This window comes from Mustela putorius, unplaced genomic scaffold (assembly GCF_011764305.1).
Source record: "Mustela putorius furo isolate JIRA1106 unplaced genomic scaffold, ASM1176430v1.1 tig00003871_pilon_pilon_pilon, whole genome shotgun sequence".
Taxonomy (NCBI): Eukaryota; Metazoa; Chordata; class Mammalia; order Carnivora; family Mustelidae; genus Mustela; species Mustela putorius.
In genome coordinates this window covers 3,161,037-3,187,839 of record NW_025422023.1, presented here as the reverse complement: position 1 = coordinate 3,187,839, position 26,803 = coordinate 3,161,037, and the positions used below count along the sequence as shown (strand labels likewise).

Below are 26,803 nucleotides of genomic sequence, written 5' to 3'. Positions count from 1 at the left end.
AGTGAATATCATCCACAATGCGGAAAAGCTGACAGCCTTCCCTTTGAGATCAGGAATACAACAAGGATGTCCACTCTCACCACTGTTATTTAACATAGTACTAGAAGTCCTAGAACAGCAGTCAGACAATAAAAAAGAATAAACAGTATTCAAACTGGCAAAGAAGTAGTCAAACTCTCTTTGCAGATAACATGATACTTTATAAGGAAAACCCAAAACACTCCACCCTCAAACTACTAGAACTCATGCAGCAATTCAGTAATGTGGCAGGATACAAATCAATGTACAGAAATCAGTTGCTTTCTTATACACTAACAATGAAAATACAGAAAGGGAAATTAGAGAATCGATTCCACTTACTATAGCACCAAGAACCATAAGATACCGAGGAATAAATCTAGCCAAAGAGGTAAAGGATCTGTACTTGAAGAACTATAGAACACTCATGAAAGAAATTAAAGAAGACACAAAAAGATGGAAGAGCATTCCATGTTCATGGATTGGAAGAATAAACAGTCAAAATTCTATACTGCCTAGAGCCATCTGTACTTTCAATGTCATCCCGAGTGGTCAAAATTAACAAGACAGTAAATAACAAGTGTTGGAGAGGATGTGGAGAAAGGGGAACCCTCTGATCCTGTTGGTGGGAATGCAAGTCGGTACAACCACTTTGGAAAACAGTGTGGAGATTCCTTAAGAAATTAAAAAATAGAGCTACCCTATGACCCTGCAATTGCACTACTGGGTATTTACCCCAAAGATACAGATGTAGTGAAAAGAAGGGTCATCTGTACCCCCATGTTCATAGCAGCAATGGCCATAGTTGCCAAACTGTGGAAAGAACCAAGATGCCTTGCAAGGGATGAGTGAATAAGGAAGACATGGTCCATATATACAGTAGATGTATATACTTTCTGATGCCTCCATCAGAAAGGATGAATACCCAACTTTTGTATCAACATGGATGGGACTGGAGGAGATGATGCTGAGTGAAATAAGTCAAGCAGAGAGAATCAATTATCATATGGTTTTACTTACTTGACAAGCATAAGGAATAACACACAGGACATTGGGAGATGGAGAAGAGAAGTGAGTTGGAGGAAATCAGAGAAGGAGAAGAACCATGAGAGACTATGGATCTGAGAAACAAACTGAGGGTTTTGGAGGGGAGGGGGTGGGGGGGTAGGGTGAGCCTGCTGGTGGGTATTATGGAGGGCACATATTGCATGGAGCACTGGGTGTGGTGCATAAACAATGAATTTTGGAACACTGAAAAAAAAATAAAATTTTAAAAAAAGATGACAACCCTCCCCAATTCACACTGAAATTACCTGCAGTTTCAATTAAAAGTTTGTGAACTCATTATAAAATTTATACAGAACAAAAGCACCAAGAATAGCAAAGCTTCCTCTAAAGAAGGAGGAAATGAGGAAGGGACATGCCCAAAGAGGTATAAAGACTCACAGCAAAGTTTCATAACTAAGGCACAGTAGTATTATCAACAGAATAGAAAAACAGACCAAGGGAACAAAATTCTGAAATCAGAAATGAATATATACGTTTATATTTGGATGTGTATACATAACAGAACTGACATACATTGATAACCACTCTGAATGAATAACAGTTTAAACACATGAAAATAAAATTATGTTGGACCTTAACTCACAACTTACAAACAAAATTCAAATGCAGATGGATCAAGGGTATAAGAGAATATCCCTATGACCTTGGGGTGGGAAATGATGATTTTAAAAAAGACTAAAAATATAAATCATACAGGAAAAAAACTAAAAATGTTGACCACATTAAAATTGAAAACTCTGTCATTAAAAGCTACCAAACAAAGATAAAACAAACTGCAAGTCAGAAGATATCTACAATTCACTTAATTGATTAAAGGATTAGTATTCACAATAAATAGTAATAACAAAATCTCTACAAATCACTAAGAAACATCAAGCACCGAAACAGGTAACCAGCAAAAACCATCAATAGGCAAGTCTCACTGCTGGCAGTTGGGTGGGGAGGAGGGAACAAATGAACAAAGAAAATATGCTCATTATTATCAATTAAAAAATATAAATTACAATCCCAATAAGATATGTGAAACATGGGTATTAGTAAATGTTTAATAAATTATCAACATCAAGCACAGGTTAGGAGGTGGCACAGTAGGAAACAGCATATGCTGTTGGTGGGAGCATCAGCTACTTTGGAAAACAATAGGGCATGATCCCATAAACGTGAAATGGGCCTTTTCTGTGACCAAGCAGTCACCAAGTAACTGACAGCTGTGAACCAAGAGACAACCCAAGAAACTCCTAACATAATTCTTTACAGTTGCAAAAATCCAGAAGCAGCCAATCAAAAAGCAAATGAGAAACTAAACTGTGGTCTATTCACCAACAGAATAATACAACATAATAAAATTAAATGAAAGGCTGCTTCGGGCAACATAGATGAATCTCAGAAACATAAATTTGAATGGGGAAAAGTAAAAACATAGGATGCTAATTACAGAACGATATATTTTTATTTATTTATTTGACAGACAGAGATAACAAGTAGGCCGAGAGGCAGGAGAGAGAGAAAAGGAAGCAGGCTCCCCACTGAGCAGAGAGCAGGATGCAAGCCTTGATTCCAGGACCCTGGGATAATGACCTGAGCTGAAGGCAGAGGCTTCAACCCACTGAGCCACCCAGACGCCCCTACAGAGTGATATTATTATAAAGCTCAAAAATACTCTGTTCAAGAATACACATGCATATGGTAAAATTATTTTTGAAAAATAAACGAATTATGAAGACAAAGCTCAGGTTAGTGTTTACTCCATGGGAAGGAAAGGAACAAGATGCGATTGAGGAGTACCCAGGAGGCTTAAAAGATACTGGGATTACTTTCCTTCAAAAGCTGACTAATAAATGTAAAGTATTCGGTCATTCTCCTTAAAATGTACATCAGTGTGTATGCCCTTTAACATGGAAAAATGTTTCATTTAAAAACAAACATTTTCAGGGGCTCTGGGTGGCTCAGTTGCTAAAGCGTCTGCTTTCAGCTCAAGTTATGATTCCAAGGTCCTGGGATCCAACCCATCAGGTTCCCTGCTCAAGGGGAAGCCTGCTTCTCCCTCGCCCTCTGTTGCTCCCCTCCACTCTCACTTTCTCACTATCTCTCCCTCTAAATAAATAAATGAATAAGTGAATAAATAAATACAGGCAGACAGACAGACATTTTTCTTAAAACAAGAGCAAGACTCATACAACTTGATTTCTGTACCTCCACTATAATATGAAAGCATTTCCACAAAGCACAAAACCATCTTATTTTGCATATCAAATAAAAAATTGGATTAGGTTTTTTTTCCTGAGATATCTGCTGCCTTTGACTTCAAGGATTTGTGTGTGAACTAATAGCTTTTTCCTTAGTCATTGTTATTGTTACAAATTAACACTCAAACTTAACAACAAAAATAACTTGCAGTTAATTCGCATTTCTTTAATAAATTTTTTGACATTATGTATCAAAAGTAATGGTCAGTATTACTATGTAGTAAAAATTCCTGCTTTTACTTTTTTTAATTAAAAAATCCTGAAGTAAGGGGCGCCTAGGTGGCTCAGTCACTGAGTGGACTCAGGTCATGATGCCAGGGTCCTGGGACTGAAACCCACATCCGGCTTCCTGCTCTAAAGGAAGCCTGCTTCTCCCTCTCCCACCTCTCCCACTCCCCCTGCTTGTATTCCCCCACTAGCTATCTCTCTGTCAAATAAATAAATAAAATCTTCCAAAAAAAAAAAAAAAAACATGAAGTAAGTTCCCATATATCCAAAACTACTTTACTGTTTGGGTCTTTCACATTTTCTTTTGACTTTTTCTGAGCCTTGTGGAGATTTCATAGATATAATTGAGATATTTATTAATCTATCTGAAAATATGAGTAAAGTTAAATACCCTGCTGGTAAGATTATAAATTAGAATGACTTGACTAGAAAGCAATTTGGTGTTATAAATAAAAACCTTCATATAAATATTCAAATATATATTCATAAAGATGTTCATTGCAGCATTATTTATGATGAAAAGTTAAAAAGTAAGCAAATGAATATTTTCTAGTCATTAAAATATTTGGAGTTATATTTAATAACATGAGAAAATATCCAAGCATAATTTTAAACAAAAATGAAACAAAACACAAAACTATGATGCTAATTTCTCATTTTTTTAAGATCTAAAAATATATGAGAAAGATCAAAGAAAATATGTTAAAATGGAAAAAAAAATGGACTCCAAGTAGTACAATTTCCCTTTTGACTTCCTCCTATGTTTTACAAAGTTTCTGTCAAACATGAGTTCATACAATAATCAGTTCCTGCAGAACCAAGACATAGCAATATAGTGAATGAATTCTGAACTTTGGGATATCACAGGCTTTGTTTCCTACCATTTTGGTGAGCACAGTTTAACAGCAAATTAAATTTTGAGGTTCTTTCTCTAAATAGCATAAAATGTTGCCTGAATGAAATATGATTTCAAGATTTCTTTCCAGAACTAAGGATAAAACAAACACATATACAGTTAGCTGGAGATACGTATTTGCTGAAGAATTTTCTACTGTCACTGAAGCAAAGAAAGAAAAAAAAGAAATTGAGGATACTTTATGCTTATTACTTGGGTGAGTAAAATGACACCAAAATTTACCTAGAATTAGCTCTCACTTCACAATCAACAAAAGCAAGAGGGAGGGAGGGAAAGAACAAACACAAAGGTCCTCAATCAAGAAAACTGTCTTAAATGCTTCTAATGTATCACTACAGAAATTTGCTTTTTAACACAAAACAAAGACAAGTCTTATTTTATTGTTCTTGGATAAAATACCTCCAAATGCTTTTCTGCTTTTCTTCAACAGATATTAAGAAGACAATGAATGTGATTTTTAAAATAACCTTAACATCTCAAAAATATGTGTATAGGGTAAAGACTGAGAAGACAGAAACAAACGTTTCAAAAAAGAAACATTCAGACTTTCACAGAAAAAAGCTCTTAATGTCTAACTGTAGTAATAATATTTGAAACAGATGTCTATCTACTTTCAAATCCAAACTGGATCATGGTTTACAGTTTAATAAAACTTTAATTAAGGTTCTGGATCAATGTAAGCTGATCATGTCATGCAACTAAACACTTGCTTAATATTAACATCTCTTCAATGCTAAACTTAACCAGACTTTGCATAATTCATCCAAGGGAAAATGTCATTCAAATTAATAAAAACATACAATTTATTCTCTTATTTCATTATATAAACTTTTTTTTAGAAGCAAGCATTTGAAATAGAAATGGAAGAATCCCAAACTGCATAAAAAGGAAAGGAAATAACTTTGTTTCTAAGAGCTTGTTGTTTCTAACCAGACACTTGTATTTTAACATGAATATCTATGACTTAAAAAATTTCTCATTTGGAAACACTTTTTTAAGAAAGCTTTCTCTTAAATATTGATCAATTAACTCTGTAAATTTCCCTCATTCTATTTCAGTGGAATAATCTCATATAGATATCTCATAAAGTAAGTCTGAATGCCAATGCAACTTAAGAAACCTCTAAAATAAAGGAGAATTAACACTTACTGAACAATTACTGTATGCCAGCTAGAGCTCCAGGTACTTCCTATATGTCCCACAAAATCCTTATTTAGTAGGTGCTCTTACTATCACAACTTGACAGATGAGAACATTGAGTGGGAGAGCCAGGATACAAACCCAGGTACAAACCTCCAAAATTCAGTGTAGAAAATCTACACTGGCTTTATACAAAATAGAGAATTTTTCCCTACTTCATGTCTCAGAATGTAATTTTAAAACAAATACAAGAAATGACTTTTTTTTTAATCCTAAAACCTCTCACATATTCTTAAAGTGAAACTTTTCACAATCATCAAGAAATAACGATAAGAGCCACACAAAATAGAGAAGTCAGTTGACACTTAACAAGTGACTTCTGGGTGTTATATTCCGTATGATGAAATATGGGGGAAAGAGAGAAACAGAATTCAGGTCCTGGTGGTCAGTAAGGAAAATGGTGAGGATGCTAATTACACTAACAATTCAGGAAATTAGTAATTACCAACAGATGCAGTGCAGAGTGCATATGAATGAAAGAGGGTAGAGAGAAGGAAGAAAATGAGTCAACTTGAATGGGATTACTAGAGTATTTCCTTTAAAATCAACTATGAATTAGGTTTCAAAAGAAGGGGAAAGCATAAGCCTAGCAACAGTATGGGAAATTGATAAATGAAGTGATCCATGCTGAGCATAAAGGTAAATAGACTTTTTTTCAACCCAACTTCTAAGAAAAAGTCCATACCAAGTCCATGCCTTACTCTGTCACATACTCATTCTCATTTCCGATTCAAAAGTTTTACTATCATGAACCCTAATTCATTCACTATGGACAAGACCATTTTCAGCATTTAAGAACTTCAATTTTTTCCTTGTTTCTCTTCTCACAAGAACAAATAATTCATATAAAACAATCAACTCTATAGGTTCCAGTGGAGGCTTCTTGCTTGCATTATATTAATGCTCCAGGGTGAATTTTGAGAGTCATTATTTGTTTTCTCAATTTTATTTTACTTACCTTGAAAAGTGTAATAAACCTGTTAGTATATAGACATACTATAGGGAAATGTTGCACAGAAGCCTACTGGGATTACAAATTTGCTATGGATAATCTAGAAAATACCACTGAAACCTTAAAACATATAAAAGCAATAGAGTTGATTGCTGATAAAAATATAGTTCTTAAAAGGAAATTATTAACCAACTTGAAAATAGTACTATACTGGGATGCCTGGGTGGCTCAGTCGGTTAAGCATCTGCCCTCGGCTCAGGTCATGATCCCAGAGTCCTGGATCAAGTCCCACATCAGGCTCCTTGCTCAACTGGTAAGGCTGCTTCCTCCTCTACCTCTGCCTGCCTGTGCTCGCTCTCTTTACCTCTCTCTCTCACAAATAAATAAATAAAATCTTTAAAAAAAGAAAAAAAGTACTATAACAAGTTGCCTGAATGTTCTAAAGGAATCTGAACATTAAACCAATCTTAGAACAACATGAAAAAAAGGATATTTTCAGAATAGAATGCACAGTAACTTCTCATAGAGAGAACCAGCATAACTGCACAACATCTCAACCTAGTTCAATCTCCATGTTTATATTACAAATCATTTTAAATTACAATACTAAGTACAAGGAATCACAGAAACAAAAGTAACCAATAAAGCATACAGATCATCTCATTGATTAGTGAAAATTTACAATCACAAAAACTAACTTATACTGCTGGCATGTTCTGTGTATTTTATCTCTAGTAAAATTAGCCATATAATCCAATACAGCCAAACAGGAAGCTGAATTGGCCTTTATTAGAAAATCTTTTTAACAAAGTTCCTAGAAAATAATTAAAAAAAAAAACATAATATTGATCACAGCAGAATTACATCCTACTCACCAAAATTATTTGCAACCCCCAAGGAAAGGATTTACAGAAGCATGTAAAATTATGTATACTATAAATTACATCATTTTTCAATATCAGTGTCTCATGAAAAGAATTATAAAATCTCAGAGGTGATAATGTTTGGAAAGGACTTAATTTGTGAACATTCTCTTTTGTCCTTAAAATTCCAGAAAATACCTTAGGAGGGGGGTAAAAAATGCAACAGTTATGGTGCCTTGCTCTAAAGAAACTAATGCCACACTATGATTATTAACTATGATGAGATTTGCCCATTTGGGTTACAGAATCACAGCATTTCAGAGCCAGAAGACCTTACAGAGCTTGATCAATCTTTTATTTAAGTGATCAGTCTGAGGTTCCAAAACTAATTATGGCCTTCCCTGCCTCCCAAACACGTGCTCTTTTCAACACTGTACTTGCTTTCCTCCCCTGAAAGAGAGAACAGATGTAAAATGCTAGAATAAGAATAATAAATATACTGAAACATATTAGTCTATCTCATCCATTACTGTGATGAGAAATTGCAAAACAAGAATTATTTGACCTGAGAAATGAGAACACAAAGAAGACTGGAATTATATGAGATTATGAAAGTTAAAGTAAAAAATAATCAACTAGTCCTTCCTTATTATATGGTTTCATAATAAAATTATGAAGGGTCATTCAACGATTTAAATGGCAGGTAAAATTAAAACAAATAAAAGGAAATACCCTTGACATGCATAACAAGCCTCCAGAAATACACAAGGTCACAGAACAGAGGTCGCATCGTTAAATCCAGTAACATGATTTTAAAATAATCTGGGTCATTAGTGAAGCAAATATCTGATTATTTATGTTCAACATAAATATAATTTTCCATAATGGGAAAATTGTATTTTGGAATATAAGGAGTCACTAAGGAAGCTTTCTATTTGTTACAAATTATACTATAGCTTAGTATGTCTGTGATATTTACACTCCATATTTCTTTAAAAAATCAAATGGCAATTACTGAACTAGCAAAAACATGTTCATATAACACATATTTGGTATATATAATACTGAAATTTTTTAATTTACCCTTTTGCTTGTAGTGCCTAAACCGACCTTAGGTTTTGCTCTTCTCATAGCACTTTGGCTATGTTTCATCTGGTTATTCTGAACATCAAAGTTATCTTTTTTTACTTTAAAAACTGCCTCGGCGAAACTCCCTGGCCACAGCCAAAGACCCCATTGCATTTTGCCTGCAAAACACACGTTATTGTGCTTCAAACAAAGAAGGTTTTAGGATTCTTTCTACAGAAGGTGTGTGTGGAGACAGGCAGCAGTGTCTGGCTGGTAGGCTATGTCCAGCTGGGCAGGCGGCAAACCAGCCTGGAGAACCACCTCAGGAATTCTGTTTCACTCCCTGCCTGCTGACAAATGAAAATAGAAGACAGAAAATATGGGTGTTATCTCTTTACAGATGATGATCTAGAGCCCATTTCAATACTTTAAAAAATGATTTACACAAATTTCAATATCAAACTCTCCCTTCAGGTTTTTATTGTGTTTATAGTATATACCTTCTGGTATACTTTCTGGTCCCTCCCAACAACTGAACTGTTGCCAAACCCCACAGTCCAGTTTACTCTTAGGCATACATCATGATGCTTCCTTCAAAATAAGGTTTTAAATTTAATCACATCACTTCAGATAAATTGATCATTTTTAAGTGATTTTTCATCATCTGCATCTCTATATCCTTAGCAAATTATTTGAGGTATTTGATTTCCCAAACTCACTAAAATGTCACTACATTTAAACCATGTTAAATGCCCCTCATCTCTCTTCCTTTCTTTCTCTCTTCCTCCCTTCCCCTCCTCTGATTCTCTTTCTTTCTCTCTCTCTCTCTCTCACACACACACAAACATGTGGATCAAATCAATTTTACTAAAAAGGTCATAACTTTGGTCTAAAAAGCAGTGCCAGTGCTCTCTGTATAGAAATGTTCTGTAACTGAAAGGGAGAAAAAAGATTATACCATTTAACGTTCATAATGTTTTTCCAAAGATTTTTAAATTTTCTCTCTTTATCCATCTCTCCTCTCAAAACATGATCAGTAATCCAAGTCTCTATCTTGAAAACTCTTTAACAGTCAACCTTTCTCTGTGCTCTCACAGCGCCTTCCCCACCAGAGGATGCGAAGTTAGGGTTTAGCATAGGTCCTACCACCTGCTGAACTCACTGTGCCTTAAACTGCTTCATCTGTTAAATGGAGAGGACAATCACTACAATTGTAAAATGATGGACTTATTTAGCACATTGCCTAGAATATAAGAAAGACTCAAACACAGTAAGCCTTTCTTTTGCTTGCTTTCATAAAACTGCAATACAACCACCCAGATAAATGCAGTTTCATCTCTTTTATCCATGGTCTTGCAAATTTCTCTGATTTAGTGTTCCATTTCTTGGTAATTTGGCAAAGTTGTGAAGTTTACATATGCTAAAGCATAAGGTCACTGAAAAATTTAGCAAATAAGGGAGGTAGGGGGGCACTAGCTTTGAATTTTTTCAGGGGTATTCATGTCCTGGCAAATTAAAAGATGGATGGAGCCTCAAGGGAAAAAACAGTGATATAATACAGCTATTTTTTTTAAAGCCCCTTGACAAGGTACTACCCCAAAAGTTATGAAGAAAAGTGTCACCAGAAGATTACATGAACTTTTGCTGGAGAAACAAAGACAGTGGGAAAAAAAAGGGGGGGGGCACTGCTTCGGCAGGAAAACTATAAATTGGGAAGGTGCTGGAAGTGATGTTATTTAACGTCTTTATAAATGATGTAGAAGAGGAAATGCAGATTAAATTTTCCAGGTCTGCAAAAGACACTAACTTTTTCCAGTATGTGAAGTGCCAAGTCAATGGGATAACCTACAAGATGTCCAAAACTTTATGAGTTATTAGGGGAAAACATCAAATAAGATCCAAAGTGGAAAACTATAGGGTTATGGGTGTAAGTAAGGAAGTTACAATCTGTACTTCTCAGGATAATGGGCCTCAGTTATCATAAAAAGGAGTTTAAAAGCCACTGCATTAATGTGTTCCCATGGCCAACAAAGCTAACAATGGCACCAACATTATGAGGTTTTCATCCTATTTAAAACCACAGTTCATCTTTACTTGAAATATTACCTGCATTTCTAGTCTACCACAGCCTAGCACTCCAAAAATATCTGCTGCTGAATGAAGAAATTATAAGTTTAATTTCACCAAAAAAAGAAAAAAATATTTAGAAGCTAAGGAAAATCCAGGGCAACTGGGTGATTCAGTAGGTTAAGCATCTGCCTTGGGCTAAGGTCGTGATCCCAGGGTCCTGGGACTGAGCCCTGCATCAGGCTCCCTGTTCAGTAGGGAGCCTGCTTCTCCCTCTCCCACTCCCCCTGCTTGTGTGCTCAGGTGGGCACGCATCCGTATGCACATGCGCGCGGGCGCTCTCTCTCTCTCTCTATCAAATAAGTAAATAAATAAATCTTAAGGGGAAAAAAAAGAAACTAAGGATAATCCAAGCAAATAAAAATAGATGATCAAGTTGACCATAGGGAAGTCTTCTAAAGAAAAACAAGACCAGAGTTCTGTCAGCTTGCAAAGGTGAAGACCGCAATGAAACATTACAGACGTCAGGATTCCTGGGCTCCATACAATGACGGAAAGTATGAACAAGGCAAATTCAAGCTAAAGAAGTGCTGCTATGCTTCAACAAGAATTCACAATCTGGTTGAAAGTTGAAACACAGATATAAATCCAAGAAGTTAAACCAACTAAACAATTCTAATTGGTTTCAAAAAGGAGGTAGTTTATGCAGATAAAGACTAAGGTATTCAGAGAATGGAAGACCGAATATTAAACCAGAAAGCACAGAACACCAACCCCAGCCTCCCCTAGGCATATCCCCTAACGGCACTGCCTAAGGAAAGAGGAAAAGACTGAATCAACCTGACACTTAATAATGTTGTCTTCAGCTGCTCATTTTGTCTTTCCCATATTCCATCTATTTGTGCTCTGCATTTATTTTTTGATGGCGTAGCATCTGTAACTTTAAACACCTCTCCCCTTAGAGCAAGACTCAAATCTCTTTGACACATACAGCATCAAGTTCATTCATATTGCATAAATATTTAATAATTCCATTTGTAAGAAAGACATTATTCACAAACTAAAGATACAAAATATTATTGTTAAACTGCATTACACCTTCCAGGTTTAAGAAAGATGAGCCAAAAAAGGAAGTTACAGGCTCATGATAAGTCAAGCTGCATACCCGCTGAGTTGCAAGAAAAATGTTTAATATATAATAATAGCTTTCAAACCACAATTATAAAAACATGAGATTTCAAATAAAATACGGGCTACAGAGTATTTGGAGACAACCTCTAAAATGCAACTCTGGGGGCACCTGGGTGGCTCAGTGGGTTAAGCCTCTGCCTTTGGCTCAGGTCATAGTCTCAGGGTCCTGGGATCAAGCCCCACATCAGGCTCTCTGCTCAGCAGGGAGCCTGCTTCCCCCTCTCTCTCTGCCTGCCTCTCTGCCTACTTGTGATCTCTCTCTCTCTCTCTCTGTCAAATAAATAAAATCTTTTAAAAAAATGCAACTGCAGATTTTTTTTTTATACCAAAGAGATTGTATGAAGGTATAAATATTGTCTAGATCCAAGTAATATCTATAATATATTTTATATAATAAGCCCATACCATCTGTTAATTTTTTAAAGATTTTTTTTTTTACTTATTTATTTGAGAGACAGAGAGATAGAGCGAGCACAAGTGGGCAGAGGGGTAGAGGGAGAATGACAAGCAGACTCCCTGTTGAGCAGGGAGCCCAATGTAGGGCTCCATCCTACCACCCAAAGCCAGCACCTGAGCAGTCAGAGGCTTAACTGACTGAGCCACTCAGGAGCCCTAGGTCATTTTTAGTTTCAGCTAAAAGAATGCACTTCTTAAATGTTTAATACATGGACATTTCATAAATGTTAATATTTCATAAATATTAAGTGGAATTATACCTTAATAAGTTGTTTCATAACAAAATAGAAATTTTTCTTGCTGTTATTATCAGTCTATGATATTATTAGAGTATTTTAAGATTATGTCTACAGAATATCAAATCATCATTTCAATTATGCTAACTCAGACAAAACTCCAAACAGTCAAAGGATGTAAAGCTAGTAAGGATCTTGGGAATTCTCTATAGGTTCAGAATCTTAGAAATGAGCATGTTTTAACCCCTCTGGTTCAGAAAAGGTAGTCAGAAGATTTGATGTTTTCAAATCAAGTGCAAAAGTGAGAGAAAAACAGAAGGGGAGTTGGAGGGAAAAGTAGGATGGTGTGAAGAGTATTCGTGTATTCACAAAATAGCTGCCATTCTCACATCCAGATTATGGCAGATACAGCAAGTTTTGTTTTTTTGTTTTTTTGTTTTTTTAAAGCTAAATGTGTTTTAAATACCTGTAAACTGCTAAACATGATGTAACAAGAAATAAGGGCAGGAAGTTATGGTCTTTGTACCAAAGCATGTAAAACATGTCCCCACCCTGTTGATCACAAAGGATAACTTTTACAACTAAAAAACTTGAAAACTAAGTTTTTCTAAGCAATTTTCAATTTCTTCATAGCTCTGAAAAACAACAGATTACAATGTAAGAGAATGCACAAAATCTTTGATGTGCCTGAAATGCAGAAAGTTTCAAGGCAATACATTTTTTAAGAACTTTTGGATCACTTGCCATTTTTACAAGCAACAGCACCTGCTTCTATTAGTAAAAGAGTCAAAATTTAAATTCTACAAAACATTTTTCAGGAGAAGTTAGTTTATATATGACTTATCTTAGCCTTAACATACTCTACAGAAAATTAAAATGGTAAAATTTAACAAAGTTTAAGTTATAGAATTAACTATTTCTTATGTCATCTGTATTTAAAGAAGTATACATTATTCTATAAATATGCACAATTATGGAATAGGAAATGCCTAATTTGCCTACAAAAATCACAAGGGTTGGATGACTGAAGCAAGGAGTGAATCAAGTCCATTGAGAATTACTAAGAAAAACATAATCAGACATAAATGCCACAGAATACAAAGATCATTTTCCAAATTGGTTCCAGAAAGAGCTCCTAGGTAAATTTCCATGAAAAGCTAATTTAATTCAATTAAACGGTATAGCATGGTTTTCCTCTTTAAAAAGGAGTTTAAATATTTTCATTTGCTAAAGATATTAAAGATAAGTGTTTTAAAGTGGGACTGATTGAATCTTGAGTGAGATGAGGATTCAAATTATTGAAGGACCTCTGAATGATACAGGACTTCGTGAGCAGATGTATTTTAATCACTACAGCATAAATTCATCATTTATGAAGTACAGAGAGTAAAACTTACAACGGAATTTTTTTTACATCCTACCACATAAGTATAATATTATTCCCCATTCAAAATTGTAAGATTTATTTAGAGACACTGCTTGCCCCCCAAATTAGTATATTATTAGAGCCCTACCTCCAACATGCAGTGAAGGAAACAGATTCATCATTTAAAAAGTAAACAGTCTGGGGCACCTGGGTGGCTCAGTGGGTTAAAAATTAAATAGTTAAATTTATTTTGGATAATTCAAGTTTCCCTCTATAACATTTCCTAGTTAATCTCAAGACTATATAAGCTCAGTCCCAGTCACTCGGAATAAGTAAGTAAGGCCTACAGAGCAGCCTAGTCATGGATTCTTCTGCGCCCATCTGGCTGCTGGCTAGAACACTGGAATGACTCATACAAATGAAGCAACCTGAGGTCACCTACTCCAGGTCTTTTTTAAAAAGAATTGCCAACTGCTTACCAGGTGGTTCCAATTTCCGAATGAGAGAGAAACTCATTCTAGATACACCATTTTCATATTGTCTCTGGCCACAGAATTTGGGGACTAAGGAAGGAAGCTCTTTTGAAATGTAGATTACTAATCATCTGAAAGCCAGAAAGCACTACATTTCTTGGATTAAGACTATTATATAAGTAAAGTCAAGTGAAAAAAAGAAAGGCAGGACACAAAACCATCTTATCTTATGTTTCCGATTTTGTCAAGGAGAAGAAAAAGGACCTGAAATGCAAAGAGTGCCTATTTCTGGGTAGTGGAAGAATGAGTGATTTTTATTTTGTTATAAATTCCCATATTCCCCAATTTCACGTCAATGAATATGCATTCTTTATTATTAGAAAAAAATAAAAGTAGCTTTCTAGAAAATATTATACAATATAAACTGTGGGCTCAAGAGGCCCCAGAGGTCCAGGGTATACTCACATCTATATTGGCAAAAAGTCTTTCTCTGGGTAAAAAAATATTCATTTTTACTTTTAAAAAGAAAAAGGGAAAGGAAAAAACAAAACAAAAACAAAAACAAGAACTCCACTCCTATTCTAAGATAGGTGTGATGGGTAGAGGAAAAATTCCTGGCAACAATAATGGTCCCTTTCTTTCAGGAGACAATAGACTGGTGAATGTTTAGTCAATTATTTATGGGATCAACTTTTCCCAAAGTATGTTCTGAGGAATACTCCTTCAATGCTAGCATGGAATATATGCAGGGAAAAATACAAGTCCTGTGATGGAATCCCCCCTGGGGGACTGCCACAATGCACACTAGCATAATACAGGGCCACAGAAAGATTGCAGTTAGAAAATGCCAGCAATTCCCCAACTTGTTTGATTATTTACTTATCAAATGCTTCTGTGGTGTTTACTACCTACCTGGCATTGTTATAGACCCTTTACAAATATTCACTCTTCCAATCCTCAAGAAACCTATTTAGTAATCACTATTACTGTCATCCCCATTTTACTGATGAAGCAGAGACAATGTTCAGTTAGTCACTTGCCCAAAGTCAAACAGCTAACAAGCAAAGCCAGTCACACCCCAGAGACCCCCAGCTAACCTTGTTGGGTTACACACCTGACATGCACAAAACCACTGTTATGCCTAAAAATCTCTGGAATATAATTATTAAACAAAAGAAGTTTTAGTAAATTTTTCATCTCTGTGGTCATTTAGTTTTATCAGACATAATTCAAAGGAGTTTAGATAAATAAATATCCATATGACTTAAGCCATTTCTATACTCTCAGGTATTTCCAGATTATTTATGAGGTAGTATTATTGGCCATTTTCTTTTTCTTCAGGCCTATCTAACATTTTAAAAATCCTAATAAATATAACCACCACTGATCATTAGAGATCAGGTTATACATTAAATGTTGTGTTTTTAAATGAACAGACTTGTGTACCATGGTGTTGTCAATGTATGGCTATGTGAAAAACACAAGCAACAATCTATGTGACCTTACTTTTATTTAAAAATACATAAAAACACACAAGAAAACTCTTAAAAGTATATACATGTATACCAAAATACTACTTTAAGGTAATGGTATAAGCAACCGTAGGTTTACATGCAATTTCTACTTCTCCCAAGATTTATTATTTGTGTCACTAGGAAAAGCCTTTAAAATTCACACATAAAGAGCCTGAAAAACAGATGCAGGTCAATAAAAGCCACTTAGAAATGCCCCGTTCAGGCGCCTGGGTGGCTCAGTGGGTTAAGGCCTCTGCCTTCAGCTCAGGTCACGATCACAGCGTCCTCGGATCGAGCCCCGCGTCAGGCTCTCTGCTTCCTCCTTTCTCTGCCTGCCTCCCTGCCTGCTTGTGATCTCTCTCTCTGTCAAATAAATAACAATAAAAATCTTCCAAAAAAAAAAAAAAGAAATGCCCCGTTCAGGTGCTTCTGATCTCAAGCAAATGAGAATCCTTCTTATTACTCTCTCCCACTAGCCCTATTTATCTCCTTCACAGCCCTAATCACAAACTTTATATTGTCTAGATTTTTATCTTCTGCCCCTTCCAATCTTATCCCAAATGAGGGTAAACATATCTGTCCTTTTGTATCCACAATGCCTTGCACAGTACCTGACCCCAAATACTGACTTTGCAAATATGCTTTGCATTAATGAATTAATAAGAGTCAATGAAACAATCAAATTACATACATATAGGAGATATATGGATGATGGCCAATGTAAGTGTTAATTTTTTTTAAGATTTTATTTATTTATTTGACACAAGAAGGGTATAAGCAGAGGGAGCAGCAGGGGAAAAGGAGAAGCAGGCTCCCCACTAAGCAGGAAGCCTGATGTGGGCTCCATCCCAGGACCCTCGGATCATGACCTGAGCTGAAGGCAGATGCTTGACCAACTGAGCCACTCAGGCTTCCCTAATGTAAGTGGCTAAACCAATATATCTGTTGACAGAATTATTTATATAACATCTTGGGTTTTCTATGCCAATGTTGCATGAATAGAAGCATAAAAGCTGGGGTGAAAAGCAGATGTCCAATAGACGTAAGAGTGGCCAAGGCTTTCACAAGCTGAATCAACAGAAAATGGGATCTTAACTGTTACAACTTCTGACAAGTTGGAGAGGATTTATTTATAAGCAAACAATATAATAAGGTATAGACAGGAGTGCAAAAGAATATTGAAGGGTGGGGCAGTAAAGCGGGGTGGTAAAAGCAGAAGGGCTATTACAGAGATTACTGGAAGGGCAGAATTACAGAAGGAAGACTACCTTATAACAAGCAGTGCCTTTCAGTGCAGGGACACAGGCAGCCCAAACTGATGTAGCAGAGAAGAAGCTAAGAGAATACTTTCCTCTCCACTCTCCCCTTATTTTCCTTTTGGGGCTCCCCAATGAACAATCTATCTGGAGATGAGAACGTTCATGCAGGTACTGTTTTAGGCAGAGAGCATAAGGTAGAAGGGTTGAGAGTGGATCTGGAGAGGCAAAGAGAACATTTCTGACATAGAAGGCAAATAACGCAGGAGGTTTTTAACAAAATGGAGTTAGAAAAGCAAAGAAGAGATTCAGATACAAAAGGGACTCCTGACTAACTGAAAAGGACTAAAACAGTGAAAGAATTGCTAAAAACATTAAAAAATAAGGTAATGCCAAGTTGTCTGCAACTCCATTAGAGTAGAACATTACATTCAGTAATAAGAGGAAGGATATAGGGATAATCATTCATTATGTGCACTCTTATGGCCCAATGTTTACTGGACAACAGACCAGTAGCTTATTCCCAGAAAAAGATCCAACAATTTAGCATCTTTTATAGATGGTTATAAAATATATTAGATAAAACTCACTGATTTCTATCAAGATATTAATTTAGACAAAGGAACCATCATTACAGACTTTCTTGGAATCATTTTAGATTCACAAATCAACAAATTAACCAGTGACAGATGTGTCTGTACTTGTTTAAGTCCATGTCTATATAACTGCTATAAAAATGACTAAAATGTTTATCTCAAGATGCCAGGCAAGAAAGGTTATGAAGAGAGATACAGGATTGTATCTTTCTCTTTTAGCCAATAAGGAAATACAACCTTCAAACCATTTCCAAACTTGCTACTTAGTATCTTCTGAAGCTGAAGGCCCATGCAGTCATGTGTTTGCTGGAAGACAAGAGAAATGAAGTCGGCTGAATCAAAACTATAGGTACTCTAGTAGACTGCATCCAAGAGCATTCCACAAATATTCACTGAGTGCCTACTATATACTAGCTCTTTACAAAGGGCTGGGATACAGGATAGGCGAGATCCACAACTAAAAATGCAGAATTCACAGTGAAGTTCTTTTTTTTTTTCAGTGTTTCAAAATTCATTGTTTATGCACCACACCCAGTGCTCCATGCAATACATGCCCTTCATAATACCCACCACCATGCTTATCCCACCCCCCATCCCCTCCCCTCCAAAATCCTGTTTGTTTCTCAGAGTCCACAGTCTCTCATGATTTGTTTCCTCCTCTGATTTCCCCCAACTCACTTCTCTTCTCCATCTCCCAATGTCCTCTGTGTTATTCCTTATGCTCCACAAGTAAGTAAAACCATATAACTGATTCTCTTTGCTTGACTTAATTCACTCAGCATAATCTCCGCCAGTCCCATCCATATTGATACAAAAGTTGGGTATTCATCCTTTCTGATGGAAGCATAATATTTCATTGTATATATGGACCACATCCTCTTTATCCATTCATCCCTTGAAGGGCATCTTGGTTCTTTCCACAGTTTGGCCACCATGGCCATTGCTGCTATGAACATTGGGGTACTGATGGCCCTTCTTTTCACTACATCTGTATCTTTGGGGTAAATACCCAGTAGTGCAATTGCAGGGTCATATGGTAGCTCTATTTTTTAAATTTCTTAAGGAATCACCACACTGTTTTCCAAAGTGGCTGCACCAACTTGCATTCCCACCAACAGTGTCAGAGGGTTCTCCTTTCTTCACATCCTCTCCAACACACGTTGCTTACTGTCTTGTTAATTTTGGCCATTCTAACTGGTGTAAGGTGGTATCTCAATGTGGTTTTGATTTGATCTCCCTGATTGCAATGATGATGAACGTTTTTTCATGTGTCTGTTAGCCCTTTGTATGTCTTCTTTGGAGAACATTGTTCATATCTTCTGCCCATTTTTTGGCATGGTTATCTGTTTTGTGTGTGTTGAGTTTGAGGAGTTCTTCACAGATCTTGGATATCAGCCTTTGTAGTGTCATTTGTGAGTACCTTCTCCCATTCCGTGGGTTGCCTCTTTGTTTTGTTGACTGTTTCCTTTGCTATGCAGAAGATTTTGACTTGATGAAGTCCCAATTGTTCATTTTCGCTTTTGTTTCCTTGGCCTTTGGAGACATATCTTGAAAGAAGTTGCTGTGGCTGATATCGAAGAGGTTACTGTCTATGTTCTCCTCTGGGATTCTCATGGATTTCTGCCTCACGCTGAGGTCTTTTATCCATTTCGAGTTTATCTTTCTGTATGGTGTTAAGAGAATGGTCAAGTTTCATTCTTCTACACATAGCTGTCCAATTTTCCCAGCACCATTTATTGAAAAGACTGTCTTTTTTCCACTGGGTATTTTTTCCTGCTTTGTCGAAGACTATTTGACCATAGAATTGAGGGTCCATATCTGGGCTCTGCACTCTGTTCCACTGGTCTATGTATCTGTTTTTGCGCCAGTACCATGCTGTCTTGGTGATCACAGCTTTGTAGTAAAGCTTGACACCAGGCAACGTGATGCTTCCAGTTTTTTTTCTTTTTCAACATTTCCTTAGCAATTCGGTGTCTCTTCTAGTTCCATACAAATTTTAGGATTCTTTGTTCCAGCTCTTTGAAAAATGCCGGTGGAATTTTGATTGGGGATGGCATGAAGTTCTTAAAGAAGCATGTCATTTTCAGAGCTGAGGGGCAGAGAAAATTGCCACAGATACCTGGTGAGAGGAATTCTGACTTGCTTCCTTTCTTTTGTAACCAGAACACAAATTGTATGTAAAATGAAGTGATGTTAGTTGAAAGAGTCAAGAATCCCCAGGGAGTCCAAAGATCACACAGAGCCCTAACGAACTTTGCCACACTTCTAAGGATATGTAGCAGCCCCTGAATCAAGAAGCTTGTGGCCCAGGAGATACTTGGAGGATGGTAAGCATGTAGGGAACTAAACTGCTGAGGTGTGTGATATAAAAGTAAAAGCAACTGTTGGGCCAGTGGATTACTGCAATGCAGATGAAGGAGGAGGGAAGAATGATTCAACTCAGTGACTCTTACTCAGTAATAAGAACAATGTCTGATCAATTTCTCTGGCCAAACCACCAAACTATCAGCTAGATCCTGCTCATAGTCTCCCACAACATCTTACTTCAGACATTCTTGATCACACTACAGAAATGCTAAGTCATATTTGCAGACTTCTCTGTATAAAGTCTCCCAGGATGGTTTAGTAAGATGTCTGAATAAAATGTATACTTCATTACATGGTCCTGGTTATACCTCTGACCTCATTCTTACCATCTCATCTGCTTGCCTGAATCCAATCCCACTGACCAGTGTGTGCCCAACTTGCTGCTGCTTTAGAGACAGCTTCGATGTTCCCCCTGCCAGGAAGCTCTCTGGGATTTTCAGTGGGCTGGCTTTCTGGGTGTTCAGGTACATCCTCAGAGAGGCCTTCCTCAACCACCCCACATGAAGAACAACCCCAGCTGTCACAATACCCAGTCATCGTTTCCTAATATCAATCTTCACCATTATAAATGGCCTTACTCATGTGCTTGTTCATGGTTATTTTCACTCTCTAGAGTGCAAGCTCTAGGAGAGTGAGAACCTTGTGGCTCTTATGGTACATAAGATATATAATAATGCCAGGCAGAGAGTAGGCACTCAAACATTTAAGTGAAATGACTTAATGCAATTAAACTCACTGGCCTATAAAGCAGATGCTCTAAAAATCATGAAAACAGATTACTGCCCGATGTACATTATATAATACTCTTTCTTTAATCTTTAATAGTATAGGGGAACTTAATACTCAGCAGCAACAAAATGTGCCTCTTACAGACTCCCAAATCTTCATTTATTTCTCTTTCCAGACTCTACCTCTAATACGTTTTAGTTCTTCAATTTTAATTCAGACTGAATGTCTTTTAAATGTAGTATTTCTAGCCCTGTCCCTTCCTTCCTCCAAAATTCTAGGTGACTATGTATTCCAACATTTCTACTTCAATTTCTGCCATCACGTCACATGTAGCATATGAAAATCTGAAATTAGTATCTCTCGGGCAAAATCAGCTTCTCCTTCTATCCAAAGAACTTTCTCAACCATCTTCCAGATACCCGGATTTAAAAGCGAAGAATTATCTTGATTATGAAATTCAACAACTGGAAGGGAGATTGGAAGAGTAAGTGGTCTTGAAGATTTTTTTAAACCGTGTTGGCCTTTTTTTTTCCCCCCAAACAAAAGCTCACCGGGGAAGTCTGATATGTAAAACAGATGAATATGCAGTTGTTCTGGGAGTTAAACCAGTGGTCTCTGAAGAAAAACTTCAAAAAGCGCCCCTAATCTGGTCCAAACTTCCTTTCTTTTCTCCCTATCCCCCATTCAACACATGCTCAGGAATTTAGAGAGGAGAAAATTTATTCCAGAGAATCTGAATCTTCTTTTCAGGTAGAAATAAATATTCTGCTAAAAATGACACAGCCCCCAACACTATGCTCAGCATAAAATCATTTAGATATCAGTGTTCTAGAAGACAAACATGACCTCCATGACTATGTATGACCAGTGATTAACAGTTATTGCAAAATGGTAAGTTTCATGCATGACTTATTGGTCAGCATGAGAAGAAATCCTCAGAGTTTAGATAGTAATTTTTAGCTTCTGGTAATAGATTTCTCTACTTCTAGTAAAAGAAGGCAAGTAGGGAGGTCCAAGGAAAATGACTGTGGCTTCATTGTCTATTGTTTAACAAGGCTTTCAAATGGTTTAGGCCTCATCCTCTTCAACTTTAATATTAATGTGTGTGAGGAAATGCTTTCTAAGCCTCTTTCTTCCCTCAGTCTATGCTCTGTTCTACTACACTGTAGTGTTTCCCTTAAACTACTGCACCCACAGAGAATTAGCATCAAAAGTTACACACAAGGGCCCCTGGGTGGCTCAGTGGGTTAAAGCCTCTGCCTTTCGGCTCCAGTCATGATACCAAGGTCCTGGGATCAAACCCAGCATTGGGCTCTCTGCTCAGAGGGCAGCCTGCTTCCCCCCCCACCCCCCTCTACCTGCCTCTCTGCCCACTTGTGATCTCCGTCTGTCAAATAGATAAATAAAATCTTTAAAAAAAAAAAAAGTTACACAAACCATCCTTCAAGAATTTTCTGACCATATTCTTACGGCAGATATTGCACTGGGCACTTGAAATCCAGACAAGGAAAGAAAAGGGACACTATTTTACCTCAATGAAAAGACAGCCCAGGAGGAAGTCAAGCAAGTAACGAGACAAGCAGAGGTAAACAGAGAGAAGTATGCAGAGAAGCCAGAGAAGGAGACATGAGGAGGCTTACAAAAATGAGGCAAGGCTGGAGTTGGAGTTGCCAGGTTGGAGTGGGTGAAAACGAACTTTAGATTTGGATGATAAATCTCAGCTGAACACTGGAAGGTCCTATATATACCAAAAGATATCACATTCTAAGTTACCTTACACTTTTACATAATGAAATCAGCATTTACTGTAATAAAAATATTTTATCAAGCCATCTCACATGGTTTTCCAAGTTTATGAGGAAAAAATTAAGTCAATTTCCTCTTAATAAAAATTATTTAATGACTGGAACATTTTGAGGGACATATATGAACACACCAGGAGTAGAGGCAGCATGTCACTCAGGAACAATAATCTACCCGGGAATTTCAGACACCCCTGCCCAGGCTAAATACGACACAGCACCTGGCAGACAAGGTGGCAAAGCCCCTATAAATAGTGATGATTCACTAAAGTGACATAAATCAGGATTTTAACTCACCAAAAGCTAACATTTTGATTTAAAATACCAAATCAGTGCCGTTAAAATTCATCAGGAGACCCTAGCACATAAGTAATGAGAACATATCAACTTATATCTCCTGACCAAAAGGAAAAGGTGGTTTTCTAAATGGTATTTGAGATTGGACAAATAACACACTGTATCAAGTTTTGTAGCCCTAGGACATATTTTTCTAAAAACAAAGGTACATTATGTATGACTAAAGAAAACAGTGAAAATCAGAGCAATTAATTTCCCAGCTATGTTTCCCATAAAAAACATCACTACTATGATTTGCTTACAGCACACCACCGTTTTTTGCATCACACAATGATCTAAGTGTATAATAACTTGCATATTTCACTAAGATGTAATATCCCTCAAAACGTCCTTATAGTGAACGTTTTCCAAAAAAAAAAATTATTGATCTCTGGAATATCTCATGTCTTAAAATTATGGACAAATCCTCTTCTATTTTCTTTGCAGTTAAAAATAATTCTTCTTGATCACTGGAGTGTAAAGAGGTATAAGAGTACAAAGACCGAATATTTTCTTAAAAACAAATGTCCCACTTGACACAGGACATTTCTCATAATTTCTCAAAACAATAATTAGAAGAGTAGTCACTAGGATCCTAAAAATATACATAAGAAACACAGATACTAGTTGGCATCAGTTTAGTATAGCAGAAATTTCCATAAATACTTTTTCAAATTATTTTCAACTACTTTACAGCTGACTCCTCTCATTATTGGCGACTTTTCTATTTCTTTCCACAATTCAGAAACATTTCTCAGGTTGTTCTGCTTCACTGCAGATACGTTTGGTACATTCTCTTTATACATTGGAGGCAATTAAGCCGCTCTCTTCTTCTGTTTTCTTTCACTGGCACCTCTTTGGCTGCTCAGTCACTGACCTCACCTTGGTGGAAAGGTGACTAAGAAAAGAGCAATTCCTAATAATTCAAGGAAACCACAGAGTTCCCATTCTCTGGAGAACAAATACGAAGGATCCAGAATCCAGCTGGAGTGGTGCAGCTCAAAAGGAATAAGACACCACACTGGACAACTTCCGGAGGATCTTCTCTGTCTGAAACCCTAACACTGCAAGGGACAGACAGAAATATGGAGCCCCGACAGACACGGTCACGAGTAGACTGATGGGCACTGACAGCGAGAGAGAGACAGACAGACAGACAGACAGACGCGGAGGTAGGTACAGTGAGACAAGCAGCACAAAGTCAGCCTGCAAAAAAGAGTCACTGAAAGAGTGTAGGGGACAGAGAGGGAAGAAGATAAGGAGACCGAGAGGCAGGGACGTGGGACAGAGAAGGGGGTGGGGAGAGGGAGACACAGAGAGAGACCGAGGGAGAAACAGACAGAGGAGGTGGGGAGTGGGGAAGAGACTAACACGGAATGGGAGAAAAACGAGGGAAAGACAGAAACACTTGAGAACGTAGCAGAGACAGTAATAGAGGGAAAGCGACTCGCAGTCGCGGCAGAAACGCACGCCCAAGCCCGAGACCCCTCAGCCCTCCGCTGCGCACATTCTCCCGCCGCACAGCCCAGTTTCCGGAGGCTTCCGAGGCAGGTGGCTCCGCAGAGCTGGGTGCCCGCCCGAACTGCCGCCCCGCCGCCGGGCCCCCTCCCACTTCATCCCCATTCCGGGGCTGCCTGTCGCTCGCCCTCCCAAGCCCACCCCGGGGACGCGGGTCCCGACTCCCCGCCTCGGCGCGTCCCTCCTTCCCCAACTCCGGAGCACGTGTCCCGCCCGCGGCCGCCTCTGCCCCCAGCTCGTGACCGGCACCCGCACGAGGTTTCGGGGTCCCGGCAGCGTCGCTCGCGCACAAAGCCCGGGAGCCACCTCCCGACCCGCTTCCCCCCCCCCTCGCCGCCGCCGCCGCCGCCCCGCGCCCGCGCGGCTCGTTCTCCTCCTCTCCCCGCGCGCCGGGTCCCGCCCGGGACACCGCCACCGGCTCCGCGCGCCGCCCCTCTGCCCACGCCGCCTCGGCTGCCTCCCGCTCGCTCGCCGGCACGGAGTCCCGCGCGCCAGCCCGCCCGCGCCTTACCCGCCGCTGAGTTCCGGCCACCAGCGTCCTGAGCGCCGCTGTCCCCGAGGCCCCCGAACTGTCCGGGCGCCCCGCGCAGGCCCCACGCCAACTCCGCGCCCCGCGCCGGGCCGCACCGTCAACTTCTGGCAGCCGCGGCCGCTCTGCCGCCGCCGCGGGACTTTTTTTTTCCCCTCTCGCTCCTCGGCTGCCTCTGGATCTTTTTTTTTTTTTTTTTTTTCCCTTCCCTTGCCCTCTCCAGCTCCCACTAGTGATTGGAGACTGAGAGCCAAGTACTTAGCGGAGGGATTACACTTCTCTCCGCTGCGTGTGTGAGGAGTGGTGAGCGGACTCGGGGAGCGGCGCCCTTCACGCCTTTCCACAGCGCTGGACGGAAGGGGACTGCCGAGCTGCGCCCGCGGCGCGAGCACCACTGCCGCGCGCTGCTCCATGCCTGCGTGGTCGTGGATAAGAAGGAGTTCCCCCCCCCCCTAAAAAAAAGAAAGCTAAGGTTTGAAGAATGAAGATTCGTGGAATTACTATACATCGAGACCTGACAGGGGCTCCCCAAGATAATCCAGTGCCGTGGATTTAAACTTCTCAGGGCCATTGACACTTTTGAGAAGTTGATAAATGCTGACCCACCTCGTAAAAAACACATGTACACATCGAATTATGTCTGCTCTTCTGGGCGGGCGTTTAGCGACTCTGCAACGTACACCTATACCACCTAAGGAAATGAAATATTTCCTTTCCTCAAAGATTTTGAAACTGGTAAAATAAAATATAAAAGAAAAACGTCTTCCGTTTATATTTGATGAAATTTTACAATTAGTAGTGTGTGTTTTGGAAAAGTATGTCACCTCTTTACTTTGTGGTCTCCTTGCTAAAACTTTCAGGGTTGAAATACTTTCTAAGGAAGTAAATACAAATTAAGCTAGTCTGCAGTCTTTCAGGAGATTTGGGAAGGAGAGTTAACTTTCTAAAATCAGCTGTATTGCCAACTCTGTCTCCCAGGGGGCTATCTCTTGGCTTCTTCTTTTTTTTTTTTTTTTTTTTTTTCTTCCCGATGCCTTTCAGCTGCCCATTCTCAGAATTCCCTTTTTTTTTTTTTGAAATTTTTTCTAAATAAACTGATAACTCCTCTCTAGTCACCAAATGTGTGATTTAAATAACTCGATACAATTGGACTCTGACCTAGCTTCTTTCCAATTGTCTTCACCTCTGTCTCTATACCCTATTAAATTCTTGGCAACCAGTTTTTTTTCAACTCCTCCTTTTTCTAAAATTATTCCCATTACTTTTTTTAATGTTAGGCATTAAATATAATCCTCTGAACTTATCAATAATTCTATTGTGTATAAATGTATTTTACAAAGCTCCCACTGAGGAACAGGGGGCACTCTAGTCATTTGTTGATGAGCTTGTGAAATGTGGCACATTTCCCCCAAAGAAATGTTAGGATCCCCAACAAAGTATATTTGCTCTATAATGTACCGGAACCATGATATTGTTAGGACAAAACTGAATTCTGGTGCCTGGTGCTGGATGGGAAGGAGAAAGTTCTGTTTAATGTAATATGAGAAAATGTTCAAAACAGGCAGCATTTGTCACAGGCATCATTTTGCCTTCCTTACTCAACCTTCATAATAGGGTCCCTGGTGCCCCTTCAATTGACGCTCATCTCAAGTTCTCTCTGCTCCAAAATTCTTTTACTCCTTGTCCTCAGTCCTACTTCCTATCTTCTCCCTACTGATATTAACCAGGTTTCAACAGAAAAGAAATCTCATTTAATCAATCCCCTGTATTGTTTGAATTATTGACACTTTTATTTGGCAAAGTTTTTT

At 38.3% G+C, this 26,803-nt stretch overlaps 1 protein-coding gene across 2 annotated transcripts in view; it reads right to left on the bottom strand.

The window, feature by feature from the left end:
* The window catches only part of BMPR1B (bone morphogenetic protein receptor type 1B), a 394,983-nt gene extending 369,260 nt beyond the window's left edge, over window positions 1–25,723 (bottom strand). For both annotated transcript variants that reach the window (XM_045067054.1, XM_045067055.1), the window contains exon 1: window positions 24,978–25,723. The gene's annotated coding sequence lies outside the window, so the exon portion shown is untranslated. The remainder of the gene's footprint in view (window positions 1–24,977) is intronic.
* Window positions 25,724–26,803: the final 1,080 nt, after the last annotated feature.